This window comes from Anopheles nili, chromosome 2, assembly GCF_943737925.1.
Source record: "Anopheles nili chromosome 2, idAnoNiliSN_F5_01, whole genome shotgun sequence".
Taxonomy (NCBI): domain Eukaryota; kingdom Metazoa; phylum Arthropoda; class Insecta; order Diptera; family Culicidae; genus Anopheles; species Anopheles nili.
Window position 1 is genome coordinate 56,974,934 of NC_071291.1, and position 17,243 is coordinate 56,992,176.

General features: G+C 48.0%; 1 protein-coding gene across 1 annotated transcript in view; it reads right to left on the reverse strand.

Moving 5' to 3' along the window:
• Positions 1-15,592, reverse strand: part of LOC128731063 (insulin-like growth factor-binding protein complex acid labile subunit) — a 39,889-nt gene extending 24,297 nt beyond the window's left edge. Inside the window, exon 1 of the mRNA XM_053824158.1 lies at positions 15,479-15,592. The gene's annotated coding sequence lies outside the window, so the exon portion shown is untranslated. The remainder of the gene's footprint in view (positions 1-15,478) is intronic.
• Between the last annotated feature and the right edge of the window lie 1,651 nt (positions 15,593-17,243).

Here is a 17,243-nt window from a genome sequence, read left to right on the forward strand (position 1 = left end):
TCGCTGGTCGGGGGTGTCGTGGAGGTCGGCGCACAGTGACGTACTGAGAAGCCAGCGGCAGCTACAAATCCTCCTCGAAGCAGCGCAGTGAACGACTCCCCGAAAGCTGTCCTTTTTGAAGGACACCTTCGTTTCAAAGTAAAAATGTTGCCTCTTCGGCATGGGAGTGGTTGGAGAGTGTAATCCTGCGCAAGGATTTTAATTTTTGTCCACATTTCAGCGGCAAAGACGAGTGTCACGGAGCATACCGGTGGAATAAGACCGTCAGATTACGAGTGGAGCAGCGGAAGCTTGTGTCAGCTCTCGGTTGGGTTTGGGAACCTGCAACGTAAACGGCCAGAAGCGGACGGATTTTCATCGAACGACGGGACTCGCCAGGGATGGAGGGTGTTTAAAATTTAATACCTTTCATCGTAAAATCTTACACCCTCTGCGCGCGTTTGTTGGTTGGCCGCTGGTCAAGGTGGAGCATGTTTTAGTGGTAGATAAATCATGTTACGGGACCGGCTGCAAAATGAAGATAGTCTACTGGTGGGGTCGGAGTTGATAAGGTTTCTGGCACGGTGATTGGGACTTGCCTGTTTGACGTCGGCGGTAAGCTGACGTGCTGGGTGTGCTTTTTGATGTTTGCTTTGCTTTGAAAGGTAATCAAAATAAGTAGCAACTCAATGCAATTCTGACGAACTAGTGCGCTTTTTTAATGGAGTTTAAAGTTAAGGTCAGTGTTCATTCCATTCCATTTTTTTTAACCAGTTTTATATGAACAACACAAGCAGTGAGTAAAGCTTTGAAATAAAAGCATCAAACCGTGTGGAATGTTTCATTTAGAGAAAATTATGCGAAAACAAATGCCTGCAAAATTATATGATTGCTGGAAAAAAAGCTAAAATAGATCAACAAATATCATACCAAAAGATATGATTTCATTTGTAGTAATGTGAGTAAATATTACGTTCTTCATGAGCAAGTTTAAAACCATTACACACATTAAAGCAAAGCTCGAGAATAAATCCAAGCACACCGAAACCACGCGAAACCCCCAAACGTTTAGGGAATCAATTTCAAAAGCAATAACGCCCAGTAGCGGCAAACTGTCAATCTTATTTAATTGCAGCGCGAAAGCCATCATTCTCGGTCGCCCAGCGCCCAAAAACGCCCAGCCAGCATACCTTTTTTTTTTCTCCATCTCACGCTTTTCCGAACCCAAGCGCGCACCACTATCACTGGACATAAATTTTCAATAAATTTCACATCTCCAGAGTGCCCACCAGCTTGCGCGCGCTTCCCGTTACACCAGTCGGACATTATCCAGATAACAACCTAATATTTCCAACCCATTTCACCTCGAAACCGACAACGATGACGCCGGCACCGGCGTACGGACCAGAACCGTAGGCATTTTCCTGTTCCCATCGTGGGTGGCAGCGTGCCATAACTTGTTTCCGGCTACAAATGGAGTGTAAACAAAAACACTTCACCAGGGAAGGACCTCGGCTTCGCCACCGATCGAGACGACGAGCTGCGCCTGGTGCCTCCCGCGCAGGCCAAAAGGGAGGTTTATGGTGGGCTTTTCCTGTTGATGCCCCATTCGTCGGAAAGCTCGGCACGGAACACGGGCTTCTCGGTAACAACGCTCTGAGTAGTACGTGCGAAGGTACACACCTTCGAGCGTAGCGGAAGCGATCCGTCGGGGGCGCACGTTCGCTCGGTCGGAACTTCCGGCGGTACTCGCGCGACGATTCGATTTCTTCTTAATGGCCTATAATATCACAATCAATTGCAGTAAATATCGTACGGCGACGGCAAGCCGCGGTAAGAAAGAAAAACGAAACACAGAGAAAAAGGCACCATTGCGCTTGTGTCCTGGTAAGGACCAAGTTCGCGTGAGTGTGCGGTAGGTCGCTCCTTTTCGCGCTCTCTTTTTTATCTGTCTCAGGTCTGCTCCAGGCGGTTCCAAGCGATACCGAGCGTGCGTTGATGGCGCGCTACGTGACTTTTCCGTGAACATGGAAATTTGCGCGACAATTCCGGCCAATTCTAAACTTCGCCAAACAAAGTACTCCTAGCGGGATCCGGCCATCGTACGGCGATCGAACGCCCATTCTCCCTGGTGGGAGGGATATGGTTGCGTTTTTGTGACCGGCTTTATGTGCCCGTTTACGATGGTCGCCTATCGGGAAAAGCGTGTCCTCGTACCGGCACTATCAATCTTTGTTTACGTCGTGTCGTACACGTCCGGGCATCATCATCGCCAGTGGCCCGTCGTGTCGCTAAGGGACCCCCCCCAAAAAAAAAACCCATCCCGATAGGGCAGAGTTCTCCCTTGGGTGGGAAAAAAGGACACGCAAATATTCCCCCATTCGGTGGGCGCATCTTCTACCGCTGCAGTCAGCAGTTTCGCCCATTACGGACACGGGAGCAATATTTTGATTTATGGAATGCATCCAACATCGCACCATTTCCTTAAGTGAATGTTTCTTGCACTCACCCCTTTTTCTGGGGGGTGGGACACTTGCATGCACTCCTTGTGCAATCCATGCGAAGCCAGTTGAACAACACCTCCCCCCGAAACAACTAATCGGTTCGCCTGTTGGGCCGTTGTTCCGGCAGAGTTGGCAATTTATTCATTCTGTACTGCAATCGGAAATTGAACATTCACAAACCGGGTTCGGCCCGGGAGGTAGGCACGATGCACCACCGATAAAGCGAGCCCCGGAAAACCCAACACCCCATGGTGCGGTTTCGCACGTGCTGGTGGTGCCACTCGAAGGTGCAGCTTTTTGTGCATTCGATAGAAAATACCCCATGCGATGGGAGCGCACAGCCGCAGACATAGTTTTATCGGAATTTGATTGCTTTCACCCTAGCTAAACTTGTTGGAATTAAATTAAGAGAATCATAAAATATTCTATTCTCAAACAGATATTGAGCACTTTTTATGCAAGTAGTTCACCAGACGTTCATTTAGGGTATGTTAATTATCTCGACCAATAAATAAAGTTTTGCTGTTATCGCGAACGACACTGTAGTACCCTGTAGGAAACCGTACTGGAACAGGTACGCATCGGAACCGCTCGCAGGCTGGTAGCTGAAGCTGAGCTTTTTTTTCTTCTTGTTGCTTCGGAAAATGGATCATAAATGGCCGGTGGGAAATTGCTGATGGTCAATTGTTCGGTCGGCGACGAAAGCCACCAAAGCCGGGCGTGTGCACGGTCAGGTGCCAAACTATTTCCATTGAGTGCCCGGATTGCAGACACCTTTCAAAACCATGGATAGGAAAAGGCTAGCCAGAAAACCGAGGCATGTGATCATTGTCGCTCCGATTGTCCCGAGGCGCTTTAATTCAAACGCGCAGAATTTGATAACCAACAAAAAAAAAAATCGAGAAAGGTTCATGCCGCTCTAGGCGTTTTGTATGTGACTGGAGCTGAAAGCTGGATCCTGCGAGTTCGGTTGGTCTGGTTCCGTGCTGGGCTGGGTTGCTACCATAGCACGGTGCGCTGGGATGCATGCGGCGTGTGAATTATTGAAACACATCCTGTTTATTTTATTAACGTTTCGTATTGTCAGTGCTTTCTTCGGGATGTGCCCGGGAAGCGTAGAGAAGTCATCATTTCACCGTTATCCCCGTGGTTTGGGCACAACCTGAATTGGAAGAATGAAAGTCGTCCTAGGCCATCTTCCCTCAGGATGCAAATCATTGTCTGGCTTTGAAATTGGTGTGTGCTTCAGCTCCAAAGCACACACACACACACACACACACCCCACAGTGAAGTACGAAATGGAGGCCGCGCGCACGGATTTAGACTACTGATGAATTTCTTAACACCGGAACAAATTGCACTCTTCAGGTGGCACCGTATTATGTGGACGCGGGACACGATTGCCGAACCTTTGCCACCCGGCGATGTTTTGAGGCGAACTGTAGGCAAACGAAATGATTTGTAGCACATTTCGTGCACTGTGTATGGAGGGCCGTTTTTAACTTTTTCGTTGCGCTACCGGAAGTCAGGAGGAAATTTATCGTTGGCAATTATTTTCGGTCTCATGTGCTGGGCCCAACCGTGGTTTTGCTACATTTCGTTGATAGAGAATGTAGGCTTTTGAGGTGAGCACTGAAGCGAAGTCAGTTTAAAACGGCTTTCAAAACATACCTGCTGTGGTGGGGAAAAATTTGCCAACGGAGAGTCCTATTTTAATTTATTCCACAAGGATACTTCAGTTTTTTTTTCAATGTATTTATGTTTTTTTGTATTCTTTTGTTGCATGATTGTCGACCCTGCTTAATTGACTTTTTTTTTACAACAAAATAGAGAGCGACCCCTTTTTTCAATCACACAACGATAGAAAATTCCAAAAAAGACGCAACTAATTTAAAGGGAAAACTTAAAGTTCGACAGAAACGCAAACATTGGGGAAAAGGATTCACGAACATGAACCTTGTAATGCTACACCGAACCTACCAAATCGAACAGTTCCGTATCGCAGCACACCGAATGAGCAACGGGGCACGGATTAACGGCTTAGCAAACAGATCAGTCGGAATAATTAACATCGTTGCGATCAAGTAATTTGCAAGGGCCCTTTTTGCCGCCCACAACCGTCCGCGCTCTTGGTTAGGGCTCGGTGGCGCACAGACAAGATACCATAGAACGGCACACGCCCGAGCACTGGAAAGGGTCAATTGTAGTCAAATTGAAAATCGAGTTCGAATAAAAGGTACAAAGTGCTATTGGGGTTACCGATTTTGGGGTCCACGGGTACGCCTTTGACCGCACTTTACCGAGGACGAGGGTTCCGCAAGAGCGCAAGAAAACGGTTTGAACGAGTGCAGGGCAAAAAGGCACTCGGAATTTTCCGACCAACCGAGGGGATCGCGAAACCCTTCGGACGAATGGAAACGCCCCACTGCTCTTGGGTCGGCTGAAATTGGAGCAAAGAGTGTGGTGCTCTTTTTTTTCCCATCTTTCCAACTCACCATCGCGAAACGAGGAATCCAATCAAGTTTTAATGGAAATTCAAATCATGCTCTCTCTCTCGGCAGGGTCATCACGGAACGCTGGTTGAAATTACAGCCAAAGGTGAAAATGTCCCGAAATAGAGACTGCAAAAAAGAAGTGCGATAGGAGGAATATGGGCGCGGAACCGTCGGTGGACAAGCGTAGGTTCTGTTTTCTAATTTCACATGTACTTGGGTGATTAGAAAATAGTCCGTGGCATTCGTGTGACGTTCACGTTGTTTGTGAGTGAGTAGAATGAATATAGTAATCAGATAGCGTTAAAAATTTAGCGCTGATATCAATAAAAAAAACAATTGAATGGAAAACCTCATCAAACTTTTTGAGGTTATTTAAAATATTTTCCTATAACATTGGATCGATTGTCTCTCTTTTGTGAGCAAATTTTAAGCAAATGAATTCCAACATTTATACCCAGAATTGAATGTATCAGTTTTGTAAAGATTTCAGTTCTCTGAGCTCTAATGACGATCAGAAGTGCAAGGATTCGTTTGGCCCCGCTCCGGCAATGGCTTTCTCAACTCTAACTATTATTCTCCATCCCATCTAGAAGTGATTTCCATTCCATTTTTTTTTACTCCGATCCACATCCCAGAGCTGACGAGCGACGGAGCGAGCGAGCTGGTTCATTCAAATACTTCTGAGTTTTATATTATATCCCATCATCTTCAGCCTAGTTGGGAAAAATTGCCCGCATCTTTCGAGCTGACGAATCAAAAGTGCAGAGAGAAAAAAAAAAACAAATCAACTCAAGTCTATTTACAAATGGGGAAGACTTTCAGCTACCAGCCGTTCGTCTACATTCAACCGTCATCTCCTGCAGCAAACCGAGGACGACCGAAATATCTACAGCCTCGAGAACGCCAACTGTCGGCGAATCCAGGAGAACCTGGCACGGTTTGGGGTGCATTCGTACAGTCCATCCTGCAGTTCCGCAGGAAGGCATCCATTGGACAAAACATGCGCTCAAAAATGAGCAGACCCGGGACGCTGGTGTGCTACCGATTCATCGACGGAATGGAAAATCAAGTAAAAGCACTCAACGTCCTTTTCGCAGGAGTTCTTGCTGTGGCGCCGTTTTTTTCCTCCTCCCACGCTCGCCTGTTGTCGCCTGCCCGACGGTTACGACCTCCGGGAAAGGTATGCGAAGGTGATGCAAAGGCGAGCCTTCCGTGCGCTGGCTCTGCTGGTGGCAGCTCGCTGGCGACCCTGGACGGCCGAACAAGGACTTTCTGATTTCTATTTGCATATTATTTCCATTTTGTCCTCAGCGGACATGCTCTGGCCGCGCGGTGGTCCCAACCGGGATGGTGCCAAGCCAAACCGAGTGACCTCACTCGCCCCCTATTCGTTGGTCTTGATGGAAAGCGCAATAAAAGCACAATTTTACTTTAAAATTTGGGGTCGGTCCAAAAGGAATGTTCATTCCTCGGATTGCCTAGCTTCCGGATTTTGGGGGGGCAAATAGGTGAAAACAGGAAACAGATATTCGTCGGCATAGTGATTTTGAGTGAATCGGTTCGAGTTGTTGTAGCAAGCACAAAGTTTGCAAAAAAAAAAGCATGCTCATTTCCTCCACGAGATGGCAGCAATTTGTAATCCGTATCTGAATAGATGTGATAAAATAATAAGCTTCAAAAGTGGGGTTTTTTAAAACGATTTGAATAACGAGCAAAGCATCAAGATCAACAATAAAATTTCTGTGGATCCGGATGCAAATGAGTGAAAAACTGCCATTTTGAAACACACAAACTGTGAAGGGTACTTACAACTCTAGCATCAAATCGGTAAGCCTATCAAATCAAATACGTACCTGAAAATAAAGAGAATAAAAACAGTTGAATAAAGTTGATTAAGCAGTGTTACAAAATGAACCATCTATGAAATGTACCGTTAAACTTAAGGCTTCATGGATAACATTATTAAAAGGTGAATAATCTTATCTCAATCACAGCATAATGCAATAAAAATCGAGCTACATGCTCAAAGCAACTATCTTAAATTGATGGCAGGCAAGATTTATCGTTTCGCGACCTAATTTATAGCTGTTCACGCCTCAGGATGAACACGGATGCAGACAAAGTATATGCAACACGCTTTTCACCAGGGTCTTTCACCGCCCGTTGAAAGGTAGCAAAAGGGGTACTTGGTAATTCGCTGCTAGTTCTTGTTTTACTCCTCACTTTCGCGGAAGCACTTCAGATGGACGTGACCACACACACACACACACACACACACACCCACCGGGATAGCAGATCTAGATCAGAAGATCATCGCAATGATGGCTGCACACCACGGCACATCACTCACAGGTCACTGGTCAATTGCAAAGAAAAGGCATCCACCACGGCGCCTGACCGTTGCTGGTGAGATAATCATATCCCACGACAATGTAGTCTCGTTTACGAGGCGCAAGAACGTCTCACTTAACCGCGATGGTCGCGCTTGCGGCAAAGCGTGAGCTTTAATCTCATCGGGGTTTGGAAATCACCCAATGATATAATCCCTCCCGCCCATCGGATCAGGCGACTCTTGAGATTGAGTGTTCCCTTGAGGCGATGAGCAGGAAGAAGCAGAAGAAAAAGAGAAGCCGCCACAAAGAAACACGGGAGAAACAATTGCTGAACAATGCCGCCCCGGACATGCTGCGGATTTTGCGATCCGCTATTCGACAGGTTCCCGCAAGGCTCCTCCAGCGGAGATCCTTTTTTATCCTCCCGCATCCCAGCGGCCAGCGTAATCATCATAATTCCCCTGAGAGCGCGGCGTGCGAAAGGTGATAATTTTTCTTGTAAATAATTCCATCGAAAGCCGCTCGGGCCCCGAGGGACCGGTGGCAAAGGTGTCGTGAGATGATTACTGTTGTTCGCATTCACCGCGCACCATCGAAAAGGGGCCGGTGGTAAACCGCAGAAAATAAAAATATTGCCCCAACCGCAAAATGCCAACTGGCGGAGCAACATTGAAGCTCAAAGCTAGGGAGGTTTATGCTTTCCCTTCGCAGTTTCGAAAGATGCGACTGCGGCGCGGTCGTTGGTGTGTGTGTGTGTACATAACCGTCCCGCGATTGCGAATTATTATGCACTTTGCGGTGCAGGCAGCTGCAGCACATGCACACGACGGGGTTGCCCTTTTTTTTTCGCAAGAAAGGAGGCACGATCTCTCCCAAAGGGGCGATGACGGGCATAATCTGGACGAAAAGTGGGGGGGCAGATAATCGGTGTGGCTTCGTTTTGACGAGTCGCACCGTGGCACAGTGGGAAAGGTTGAGCTGTAAAGCTGTACCGCGCTAACGATGAAAAGTGCACGAGTTGGAGCAAAAAAGGCGGGTGGATTATGGTGCTTTTGGGAGGCGCCTTTATGTCACGCGCGTAGCAGTGGGAATTTTGCGTTTGATGAAGCTCTGGGTTGCGTTGCATCAGACAGCGTTTAAAGTGAAGCATGATTTGATCGCTTAAAACACAAACACACCCGCGGATCGTCAAATGTCACCGTTGATTGATGTTCGCGTACGGGAATGAACAAACATGTAATGGGTTTTTAAACCATTCGAAACGTTTGCTCGAAGGCGTTTGGGCTGCAAAAATAGCTCATTTTAGTGATGACATTTTTAACAACTTTTTAAATATTTTGTCTGAAGGTTCCACTTATGGGGCGGCTACCAACATTAATGCAAGGATAATAAGAACCATTTGCGCTATTTTATAGTCAACTGTAGCGGAAAAGTTGGCGCATATTAGCAGCAGAAAGTGTAAACTGGAGCGTAAATATTCATACAAACAGCAGTTCATTATTTAGCGGCTGCATAAAACCTGCCTTCGCGTGCATAATTTCATTCATGACTGCAGAGCGTCGCGAGGGGGACTTTACTTTACAGCAACGGCAGCAGTGGACTTTTTATGGGAGTTTTAACCACCGACCGACCGACGCCATGGTAACTCCACCGTAAGCTAATGAGAAACACATGCTCGGTTGTGTGTCCCACAGCAGCAAATAGCAAGTTTGTCCTCCGGTAGCAATTGTAACGCGGCAACACACTTTCCACCCACGGTACGGTTATGCGGCCCCGACACAATATTCATTTTCGCACGCGCAGCAGCAAACACTGACCACAACAACCCCGTCGGCTGTTAGCGCGCGATGACGTTTTTTTTTTTCCGTCGAGGATGCTTTTATTTTCGCCTATCCTCTCTCTCTCATTCTCCATTGCGCTAGTGCTCCATTTTCCGGCTCACATTCTTCCCATCGCAGCGATGATTGAGCGGTGTGAAAACGGGCTCGGTCCGTTGGTTTGCGAGAGGAAAATAAACATAAACCTGCCACGGATAGGACCACGGGTTGATGAAAAAAAAAAACACACACATAACCACACATAATCCCACCCCATTTCGGCCGGGGCTTCCGGCTCGGTGCAAGATGCAAATGCACATTCGTCCGCATCGTCAGCGCCACGGCTGTCCATGGAGCAGAGCAACAATTGTCACTGCATTTCAGCGCCGGCTTTCTTCTTTCTCGGCCGGTACCGATCGTGAGGTCACGGTGGGGGATGAAATTTCATCACCTCATGCCTTGCTCCAGGTTTGCATCCCCGTTAGGAATTACTAACCCAGATAATATGGCCGGCAATCGGGCAACAACGGCGTTGCGCAGCCGAGCGTTTCCCAAGCGTTGTGCAGCCAGGTAGATGATGCTTATCGAACCGCCACACCGGAGCAGCAATTTTTCCTCGCCAGAAAGTACAATTATTTTGCGCGCGGAAAACAAAACGGCAAACACCAGTGAACTAAAAAATAAAGATAAATAAAATCCCGTCCCGGTGATTCGGTCGGGTGTGGAAGAGAATGTAAAACTCCTCGTCACCGTGTGAGTGGCATAAACGGTGCGAACCCAAAAAAAAAAAAAAAAACTCGCCCAAGCTCGTTTAATGTTGCTGCATAAAATGGCACTGCACCGCAACATGAGCCCAAAGCAGCTCATGCCGTTTTGCCCGTGTGCCACCCATTTGCCTCGTCGAGGAATGCGCGTCACCGGGAATAGATACCATTGCTGCAGCGTTTCGAAACGAACCGCATAAATCGTCGGACCCGCGTCGGAGGAAACCGGTTGATTGTATGCAGAAACTGTGCCTGAGAAACGTGTGCATTTTTTTTTTGTTGTTGTCAGCGAGCTGCACCTACGAGGCACCACCATGGTACGCTGGCATAAAGTTGCGAATTGCGAAAGACATCCGATCCAGCTTAAGCGGCTAGAAATGCGTGCCGAGTGCAATCACACCTGCAATCGCACGTTCGGTTGCTCCAGTTCCAGGGCAGGAAATCGAAGCAAGATGAATAGTTTTAAAGGATAAAGGGGTGATAAACATACGAGGCGATACTTCGCACACGGCACCGTTTCCGTTCGGATGTAGTTTGTGGGGCCTCGAGAGCGCGCTTGCTGTTGCGATGTGCGAACACGTGCGGAGAGATTATGGAATCGGATCGTGCAACTGCTACATGTTGCACTTTGAATGGAGCAAAGAGAAGAAAAAAAAAGGAGCCATAAACATGCACTAGAGTGTTCTGTGGAGTTGAGGTATTAAAAAACAGTCTTTTCAACATTTTCAACATTGTATTTTTCGTTGATAAATAACGGGAATAAATATCGGATTCATAAAAGTGAAGTTGAGCAAAAAAGGTTGCAGTTTTTCACCGTTAGATATCACGTTTTGGATTTATTAATAAAGCCACCCCAACTAGCTTCGAACTCAAGAAATGTCTTTTAAACCTTCTGTAGCGCTACATTTTGAAAACTCTATTGGGAGGGAAATTTACATCCCAGCATTGCCTGTTGTCCGATCGCTCGAATACCAGATAAAGCATTAAAAATTATATTAATCACCCAAGCATCCCTTCCCTGAACGGGCTTGTCCAGCTATTGGGCAAGGTCCACCCAGCAATCGGACGGTAGACCGGCCCCGCTGTTGATCCGTTTTGCCGACGTGGTGTGTTGCGGTGTTCGAATCGTAAATCTTCCGAGACGATCTCCAGCTGGGCGCATTCGTCGTTCGCTTTTGAACGCGAATATGCGGATGAACACTGATTTACACTAGCCGGGCTTCATCTTGCGCGGTTCCGCGATGCCGTACTCCCCCATTTTTTTTCTTTCTCGTTTCCTTATTTTGCTCGCTCGGGAAAAGATTGCCAAAGACAGTTTTGCAGGACGGCCGTTCCCGTTCGTTCGGGCTAGGGCCGGGTGGGAACCATAAACAAAAGTTTTATAGAACTATCCATTTGCGACCGGAGCGCACCGGAGCACGATTGCATCACGCACAACCAGACACACACACACAAACACACACAGCTGGCCATTCGTTGCGAAACGTCCGACCGAGATCTTGTGCGATGCAAACCCCATCGAGCGGTTGGGAATGGTCACCGGGAGCGCTAGGAGCAGCCCTCAGCGACAAAATCATCCCCAAGCAAAAACGCTAGTGCGGGAAAATGAAACAAAAACATCAGCAAGCAAAAAAAAAAGCAAGGCTGTCTCCCGCCAACCCGTTGGGGTGAACGAGCTAGATAAAATACATAAATAAAGGCAGAATTTTAATGCCATTCCCTTGTTGGACGGTTTCGCCAGCGGTCGATTGTCGTGTGTCGGAAAGCCGCAGTTTTGTTTACGGGAGAGGAAAAATCCGCGTTCGCCTGGGTCGGTAGCTCGATTGCCGGATGGAGTATTTATAGATACATTTTTGTTTCTGCTTTCGCGCTCTCGCGCTTTTCAACCCTGGCTGGGAATCGATCGTGACGGCAATCGGAAGCCGTTGGAGATCAAACGAATTGGAATTAAATTTCCTGATTTTCCACCAACTGGTGGTTCGATGAAATAATTTTCCCGACACCATGGCTTAATTATTCCCAGGAAGCAAAGTCAACTGATTGGAGTTTTGATGAATTATTAATTGCGCAGTCGTTGGGTTTAGTCAGAAATCAATTGAAACTAAACATGCTGATTGCGATGCCAACAGGCCACAGCTGTTTGAGCGCAAAGTTTAGGGGGTTTAAAGATCAAAATCGATCGTTGAAGTCCCAAAAGTTGAGCTGAATGCTAGAAGATCATTTTGATATGTATTAAAACTTTCATGATTCAATGGAACTATTGGGAGAGTTATTTAAAAAAAAAACATGTTGTTGTTCGTAGCCATAAGAAACAGCTATCATTACTAAAATAAAATTGATTTTATTGATTTTTTAAAAGGCTTTCAACCAAGCCTTTTAAGCCAAGCAAACGCTCGTTCGGGACGGTTCTTTATGGCGAAGAAAATTTATACTTGTACTCATCCCTCCCGTCAAGCTATTTGCAGGACCAGAATAAACTCATTTATGACCCACAATCAATACCAACCGTCCGGGGTCCGTCGATGCGGTGATGTTGCACAAGCTTTTTGCATCAACGTAAGCCATTAGCGTTGCATTCCCACAAGGAAAGCCGACTTACCCAGCAGCAGGATGCCACGGGAGGGAAAAGCGAAAACGCAAACACACCCGTTTATCTCCCGGCCCGCGGTTCCACCACGGAGAAGCGCAAGGTTAGTTTATTTGCTTTTTTTTTTGGTGTGTGGTACCTATCCAGGTGGTGTGGATCGTCTCGGTGTATCCTTTTACAAGCGCGCTCGATGGCTAGCTAAGCCATGCATCATGGCTACGTGGGGGCCCGTGTGTGCATATCGCATGTTGACGCGTTAATGAATGAGAGCCCGGGGAGTTAAACGTGGCAAATGGAGTGCTCCCTGGCCGGCTTTCATTAGTCGCGAGCACTTGTTTGTTCTCCATTATGCACGTGGCGGGTTGTTAGTGGCTGCGAGGGTATTTGCGTGTGCATGCATGTGGGTGACTTTTTTTTTGCATGCTTTTTCCCGTCGACCACACCGTCGAGCAGAGAGGGACTCTGCGTTTAAATAGCGGACTGCAATTTCGTTTCATTATAATTTTTTTTTGTCGTAGGCAGCGTTCTTTAGCTCTTTAGGGAGCTTCTCGGTTGCACGGTGTAATTATAATGAGCTTTTAATTTCGCACAAAGGTAAACGAGGCTCCAACAATAGGATTATAACGAGGAATTATTGGGAACGGTGGCCGCTGTATGGTAGACGTGATTTCATTGGGATTACAATGCTGCTTAATGAGCATAGAAAAACGGAGATTTTTGTCGAAATAATGAAAAAAAAGCGCGAAGCAAAGGTACGTACTGGCCCACGGGCTTTGGGCAAGCAGCTGCAATGTTGGAGGATGAAAAAGCGGATAGTATCATCATCGCCGCTCTGGAGAACCAATACGCTATTTATGCACCAGCTGATACCGAACACCGAGGAGAATTCGAAAACAGGCACTCCCATTTCACTCGATGCCACCATAAACACGTACTGCTGCTGCCGAATAGCGTACTGGCCGAGGGCAGACTCAGACCTTCGAAACGCTAATAAACGCCATCAACCGGTCAACGGCTCGAGCTAAACTTTGCCAACATTCCTTTCCAGTGGGTGACAACAAAAAAAAGGCATGCGCATCTTATTGGTTCGTATAATCTCGACACGTTCGCCTTCGCTAAAGTGAGTGGATTTTGCAGTTATTTTTGTTTTGAAAAGCGCAGGCGAAAACACACAAAAAAGCGGCGAACATCGAACGCCTTAAATTTGCAAAAGAAGCATGAATTTCGAAGCGTATTTGCATATCAGTGCGGGATGCGCGCAGTGTGCGTTTGTTGGGCTTTTGGCCGGTGAAGGAATGCAGCTTACGAGTCGCAGAAGTGAACGTGCAGGAGGAGGTCGCGCGCGAAAGTCGAATTTCAATATGCCAGCGTGAGACTATCGCCGAAACAGGTGTTGTTATTTATGGAGCAGAATTTTGGGACTTCTAACGGTGACATTTGCGGTGTCTCTTTTTTCTTGTTAAACCCACTAATGCTGGGAAAGAAAGCGACCTTCCACAATGAGCCAATGTAAAAGAGATGCTTTTTGTTTTGCATTTGCTTCCAGCAGCAGTCTTTTAAGGTTTTAAGCTTGATGAAGGTAACCACGCGTGTGACTATTCATGCAGAAGTTAGATGAACACACAAAGGTTCATGAAAAGCAGCTTCAGAAGCACCACTCATTGCAGCCTGTTCTCTCTGCACACGGAGGCAACTGCGTGAAATGTCGAAATTTATTCCATTATTCAAAAATCAAGGAGCACGCCTTCTTGCGTCAGCTGACACGGTGTGTCGTCGTCGCTCACGCAGCGGGAGCCATCCGAGAAAAGATCACGAACCGAACGGGTACCTCCACGCGCGCGTGTTCGAAAAGCTCTGCTTTACGACCGTAATTCCACTATCGCCGAAAACAGTCACTTATTGGATTAAAGCACCTTATCGTCTCCAAGCGGTCCACCCCAGAAGGGTGGGCGTGTTTGCCGGGCGGAAAAAGTGATGCTTTTTCTTCCAAAGCTCTCTTTTTTTTTTGTTGATTTAGTTTCCATGTTCATTCGTGCACCCACCGTCCTTCGTCAGCACGCCCGCACCGAGCACCCAAATCATTAGAGCGTTGCTTCAACCGCAGGGAACCCGCGAAAAGGTCCACCAGTCGCAGGGATAAGCCTTGTCGGTTGGTTTTCTTCATTCGATCCGATCTGCTCGCACACCCATTCGGTCAATGGTTCGACCCGCGCGAAGCCGAGGGTTTGGCTGGGTTTGAATAAAAATTTGGTGAATGTTTATTTATGAAGCCATGAAAGCGCGGACTCCGCGGAGGCGTCCCAAACCATCGTGGGGTTGAGGCGGTCGATTTCTGCAGGCGTATTGGGCGAAACGCAAATAAGGTACCGGGGGTTGTATAATAATCGATAAGCACCGAAGGGAGTGGTGCTGGAGTGCTGGAGGGGGGGAGGGATCTAGCATGATCAGCGTCTCGTTTCATGGGCGATTAATTATGTGTGAATATTGATAGCGGGATGTAAATTATTTGACCATCCGAAAACTGAACTTCGCGTTAGCCCACTGCGAGCAAAACCCCCCCCCGTGAAGGAGCTTTTCTCGAGGTGGCGTTGGCGTTGGATTCAACGTTTCTCTGCCGCCTCTTCTATTCTCTCTCACTCGCTCTAACACACGCTCGCGCGTTGGCTTGCAAATCCTGCGATCGCAATAAACCACTCCAAACACTAGCCGGGTCCACAGCGCGTGACAACCAAACAAACCTATCGGTTCTCGTACCGGCGGTGGCTTTCCGAGCATAATTGGATTTGCTTCACCCGAGGGGGGGGGGTTTTCGCACCCTGCGAGCCTACGCGGGTTTCAACGAAACGATCGGGAAATAAATCCAAACAATTTATCCGCCGCACGAAACCCCACCGAGCGGCTGAGTTTTCAGACCAGAACCGAGGGCGCTGCCAGTCAACCAAAGCCCCCTTTTCAACGAGGTGTGCAAACGAAACGAAATAGATATTGAAATTCCTTACCTTTCTATGCTATCGAGCGAAGATCGCACCAACCGTTGCTCATCCCTTACGCGCGGCGATCGGGACAAAGGGCGCTGTTGGTCGTTCGCACGGGACGCGCCGATCGTATTCCATTATGCTGCAATTAGTCCGTCACGTCTGGAAGATGGCGAAAAGGGAAAGATGCATTACTCTCTCTCTCTTTCGGTGAAGAATGGCACGACACGATGCATGGGGAATGCAAACAGAAAGGTCCCTGTGTTTCGCGGGGTTCACAGCACAAACGAAAAGCGGGAAGCCAAAAAGGGGAGCCATATTTAGGCGATGCTTACAAGCGTTTTATCCGCGCATTAAAAGCTGCCGGTATACTTCGCGCGCGCGTGCACCTTTTCCCGAAGCGTCGCTTATCACACGTGCCCGATCGGTTTCGAACATTTTCGAATAAATTGCCATAAACATCAAACAATGAGGCGCACGGCCGTGGCTCCCACACGGGAGGTGTAAAAAACGAGCGAGAGAGAGAGAGACATCCCTCCGTGGAATCGTAAAGCAAGGTAGACGAACCAAAAAGCCGGTCGAGAGATGGCGCATACAACAACAACGCTAAAAAAAACAAAGCTCAACGAAGGAAAACGAATTTGAACTGCGTGTTATCGGCGATCAGCCTCACGCTGGGACGCGGTGTTGGCATCGAATGAACGGCCACCATAGCCTGAAGGAGCACGGGACGCATCCAGGGACGGGTTCTCGACCCCGCTTATTGTTGGTTTTTGGCGGGCAATCAACAGCACCAGCCACGATCGCGGCACGTCGTGAAGCAAAAAAGGGCGCAACCGGGCCGATTGGAATGGCGGAAAATGCGAACGCACGATTATGTGGGGGAACGAAGCGGGGGAGGGGGGAGGGAACGAGGGGGAAGGGGGGAGGAGACAAACAAAAACCCGCCCCACCCGGGCGAGCGGAATAAATGTATTATTTAAGCATAAATTTATCGATTCACCGAACAAGGTGTTTGCAGGCAAAACGACTAGGAAAGGCAACACCGCGCGGCCAAGTGTTTGCGGCTTCCTCATCCGCGTGCGGCCATCCGATACGGATCGTGAGCGAAAGAATGTAGGCAAAGAGGGGGCAGAAAAAGAGAGAGAGAGAGAGAAAAAGCAGATCCAGATGCGCCTGCAACGCGCACGGGAAGACCCGGCCCGAGATCGAGACCTTGGGGAGCAATTTACAATTTAAAGCTACTTTCCGTGTCCCATCCGTGGAAGATGTACGGGGCTCTGTTGCGAGATTACACATGCTTCTTCTTTTTTTCTGGAGGTTTTCCACCGTTTTCCACAACACTTGAAGCAAAAAGGGTGCCGCAGTGGATGCATTTTGTTGCATCGCCGTGTGTGCATCGTTAACGCGCGCGGAACCAACGAAGGCCTTCTTTTGCCACACGTTCCTATTGTGAGCCTAGCTGCTGCTGCTGCACATCTTCTCTGTCCACACGGTTCCAATGGGGCAGGTAGGTCCTGCTGCACCGCAAGGACTCGCCACTCGCCGTTTAGAAGGGAAGGCAATGCAATCGGTGCCGAGCCATCGGCATATTTATATTCGTACCATTTTCAGCCACGCTCCATAAATCGATCGTATGAAAGTGATACGCGGCAGTCGGCGCGCGGCTGTTTGGCGTTTGCTACATTTTCCGTGCTCGTAGCACTGGGGTGTTCTCGAGACGTTCGTTCGCCAGGACCATCATAACGATGGTCAATAAATTTTAATGCGATTCCGAACCGGACACAAG